Raw genomic sequence first — 4,875 nt, forward strand, 5'->3', positions numbered from 1 at the left:
AAGGAAGCCCTTTATCTACTTCCCCAGAGTCAGATGAACTTGTGGATACCATTTTTATGTCTCTGAGTGCAGTGTGAAGGAAGTTGCTCACTAGCGTTAGCACAGTTGCTAACTAGCGTTAGCGCAATGACTTGACGTCTATGGTAACTGCTAGCAAGCTAGTAGATACTATAGACTTCCAGTCGTTGTGCTAATGCTAGTTAGCATTGGCTCACTGAACTACTTCTAACTTCCTTCATACTGGATGCAGATACTGTACATGAAAATGGTATCCATGAGTTCATCTGGAGAAATAGAGTATTGCCAAAATCCCAAAATATCCCTTTAATCATAAGCGGTCCAAAATGTGCCACCAGGGAGCACTGTGTGCTCTGCAGAAAAGCAGAACGCTTGGAGCACCATCAAGGATCTGTAGATCCTGCTATACACAAATGCCCATGGTCTCCCATTTCCACTGTGTTAGACCACGCTATCAGATAAGGCTCGGTAACCTTTACAATGTTCTAATACTGCTAGCATGGCGTGTTTAGCATATGTCAGGAGAGGTATTCATTAAATGGGGAAACATAGGCAAGCATTATACAACCATGTGTTTACTGTAGGCCTAGTACTTCTATGCCTTGCTCAGGACATGCAATGTTCTTGACCTTTGAATAAAGATAAGGGGGGACAAACGCTTGGTTTTAGAACAAGCTAGCCTTGTCAACAACATCATGTTTTGTAACTGTCACATCAATGCCTTTACTATGGAACTTAGGCCTGTATTCGATCAATTGAACGTAGAGGAAAAACTGCAGTTCCATCAGGATGTAATCACTGTAATCATCGATTGGAGGTGTAATTACCCGCATTAAAAACAAAACACACTCAACAAGCTGTTCCACTCACAGACATTATCATTGAACATTGATGCGAAACCGTACCTGTCCTTAAAGGGATAGCTAAAACCAAAACATGAACTATCCCTTTAAAATGTATAAAACCATTTTGAGTGAGCCTGCAGCGTAGTTTCCTTTTTTTATTGATTTGGGGCCTTAGTTTTAAACAGATACATCCCAAAATAGATCCAGTTACCTTTACTTATTGAAATAATTCAGGAATACAGATGATGTGCCACCATATTTAACTGTTGAAGCCCTTTCCTGCGGTCAAATGACCAAATCGCCCTCTAGTGGCCTGATGGGTGGAATGTTGTTCATATTTTTCATAATTTCATAGTTAATAAACATTATTAAACCAAACAGCTGAACATCCAGCGTTTCTATATCAAACGTTTTTCTTATATTTCAGTCTTCTGTGATGTATATAAAAGTGTAAAATTGGGACATAAACTCAAAATGTAGTACATTTCAACTCTATACCTGACATGGTAGAGGCGTCTTCTTACTTTCTAAGCCCATAACCACGTGTGTGATGTATACTTTGAAACAAAAGTAGATTTGTTTAAGACTACCAAGAAACACTCTGTGTGACCCTGATTTAGCCCACTGCAGTAAAAATTTAAAGATAGATTGTACTTTCCTCTCCCAAAAATGAGAGGGAAATCCACTCGAGTTTTAATAACACCTGGAAGTATTAGGGATGCATAGGTGTAGGCTATAATTCTGTGATCCGATTGATGAGATATTTGTTGCTGTTTCCACCTGGACTCTATAACAGTCTACAGGTGACGAAAATCACAACGACTAAAATGGGAAAATCCATGCCCTTGTGCTTGTATCTTACATATACCCTGATGGACTCAAAGTTACTTGAGTTATGAATTATTAAAAGGGCCTACACGGAAGAGCCATTTGAGGCTCAGACCGAAAGGGATTTGTTTTTACAGCAGATGAAGCTGCTACATGCTGAAGGGAAAATCTTAGACACTAGACAAAGGGAAGACAGAACAGTATGACATAATCACTGCATATGTTGCAGTCATACAGGTTTCATGACATAACCTACTCTAATATCAGCGTAACTAGAATTACCTAGTAACTACCATGTGACTACTGTGTAACAAAGGAGAAGGCCTAAGTACATTTATGGAGCCATTTTAGCAATGATGGTTAAATGTGGTTGTTTTACCTACATTTGTTGAATGAACTGATTGTAAGTCCTTTCGGATAAAGCTTCTGCTAAATGACCAAAATGCAAATGTAGTTTACTGCCTGGTACACCATAATTACACAATTTATTCCTCATAGACATTTAGGAATACATCTCCTCTAATACTTAGTGTTATCCCAATCTCTAAGCACTGATTTACAGTCATGTTGGCGTGTCTAGAACGAGCATGTCGGGAATATTCTACCTTGAGCGAATCCGCTCTGAGGGTAAATGAGCTTTTAGTCATCTGACAAAGATAAAGGTAAGTGAGCTGCAAGAATAACAGCATATAATTTGACATCAGCTGATGTATTACAATTATCTCTTTGGAAATACAGTGGTAGGCTATAGGACCCTTTCCCTGATTATATTATTTGTCTTGGAGAATGATTGTTAATGGGCCGTGGATGATTGATGAACGAGTCAGAAGAGAAATATGAAAGAGACAAAAACAGACCAGGGATATTTCATTCATTCCATCACACATTTTAGTCTTGGCTATAGAGAAACAGTGATGAATAGATTGCATCTTTAGGAATACATTGTCGTGAATTCATGCGCTTTTGTTGGATTCGGTTTGTCTAATAAATGCTTTGAAATAGACATCAGTACTCGCAGTCATATACCGTCACTCTTGGTCGAAGATATGGTGTGGTGTTATTGGCTTATACCTGTGTTCTTGAACCCTGGTCCTATTCTTTTTACGTGGTTTGCAGGCTTTTGTTCCAGCCCAGCACTAACACACTCGATTCAACCAAATCGGCTAATCGTCAAGCTGTCGATTAGTTGATTCATCTGTGTCAGTAAAAGGCTGGAACGAATGCATACACACCCTTTGGATCCCCGGGTTGGAAGCACAGGATTGAAGATCACAATAGCTTATTAGGTTCTTACAAAGATCTTAGAAGGATCCTTAGATCTTAGAAGGATGTGTGAGCGGACCAAGAAATTGGGCGTCACTCTAAAGCGGAAAGGTGGAACAAACGAGTCAGGAGTAGGTTTTCTTGATTGAACACAGTTCTCTATTGAGGGCATTTGGTCACCACAAACACTCCAACATAATCAATGAAAATCTCCAAAGGAAAAAACATACATCTTCTTCTCCAGATCAAACAGGAACACAATGCGATTATCTTTAAACTACAACAAAAGTCACGGGATTGTCACCGTCTTAGTGGTTCTTCATGGATAGCTCGGTGGCCATCTTCCAGAGATAGTATTTCCCCCCTCTCTGCTGGTTCCATACTCTCTCTTATAGGGGAAGGAGAATATCTCATTAGTACCGTCAGCTGTGCTTGATTGCCTCTGGTTACCTTGTCTCCCATGCCTTGTTGGGCTACTATCCGTGAGCCCAGTATCGCTCTGGTGGTCCTTCCACACATGTAATGATCAGGTCAGCCAGCCGCCATATTGTGACTGCATCAACTGTTGGGTCTCTGAGATTATGTGGCAGACCTATGATCAGCCAGGACGATCCATTTAACATATTTGAAATGTCTGCCTGGATGGTTACTCATTGATGCCTATGTTGAGTGTACAAAACATTAAGAACACCTTCCTAATATTGCCCACAGAAAAGCCTCAATTCGTCGGGGGATGGACTCTACAAAGTGTCGAAGGCGTTCCACAGGGATGCTGGCCCATGTTGACTCCAATGCTTCCCACAGAGGTGTCAAGTTGGCTGGATGTCCTTTGGTTGGTGGACCATTCTTGACACACGGGAAACTGTTGAACGTGAAAAACCAGCAGCGTTGCAGTTTTTTTACACAAACCAGTGCACCTACTACCATACCACATTCAAAGGCGTTCAAATATTTTGTCTTGCCCATTCACCCTCTGAATAAAACACATAAACAATCCATGTTTCAATTATCTCAAGGCTCAGAAATCCTTCTTTAACCTGTCGCCTCCCATTCATTTACACTTATTGAAGTGGATTTAACAAGTGACATCAATAAGTGATCATAGCCTTCACTCGGATTCACCTGGTCAGTCTATGTCACGGAAAGAGCAATGTTTTGTACAGTCAGTGTATACGCCTTGATTTATACACAAGAGCCTATATTCAGCGCAACAAAAGTGCCTTTTAAAGGGCTTAGCTAAGGAAGGAATACTGTACACATGAATCTATTTTCAATTGACCAGTGGCCCTGCAGTGTAGGCTACAGATGATTATATTACAATGTGAAAATAAGAGAGGCAGCGAGGGTTCATGGCTCACTATCAACGAACACAAACCACATTTATATTTGCCTTAACTCATAAGCCGCTTGAGTGTGTGTGTGTGCGTGAATCTGAATCTGAATCTGTATTCTTCGGCACAACCTCAGATATTGAATCAATCGCCTCCACCCACTCCCCGGCTCAGCTCTCCACCCACATACACTCATATCTGTGCCTCTGTGAAAATGAATACCCCGGGGGTATAGCCTGTGTTTGGTTGGACGCCTGGTTCATTGATACTGCTACTTGTAGTACATTGCCAATTGAAATTCATTCAGGCCTTTTGCTCAGCCAATTAGTAGGTATACCTATTGAGGATTGGATTGAATTGGACATCTGTGTCGTGTTGCTTTTTGAGGTGAAATACAGTGATTGAATGTCATTTTCTGAAGTAAATGTAGCCTAGTATTTTGATGTAAAGGGTTATACCACTTGTCTTTTATGTAGAATAAGGCATCTGTTAGGACAATGTCCTGTGAAGGGTTAAACCTTTAGTCATGTTCAAGTTCTACCCAATAAATATTAACTTGACTCATGTCTCTCTGCCTAAAGCATGTACTG

This window comes from Salvelinus fontinalis, chromosome 17 (genome assembly GCF_029448725.1).
Source record: "Salvelinus fontinalis isolate EN_2023a chromosome 17, ASM2944872v1, whole genome shotgun sequence".
Lineage (NCBI taxonomy): Eukaryota > Metazoa > Chordata > Actinopteri > Salmoniformes > Salmonidae > Salvelinus > Salvelinus fontinalis.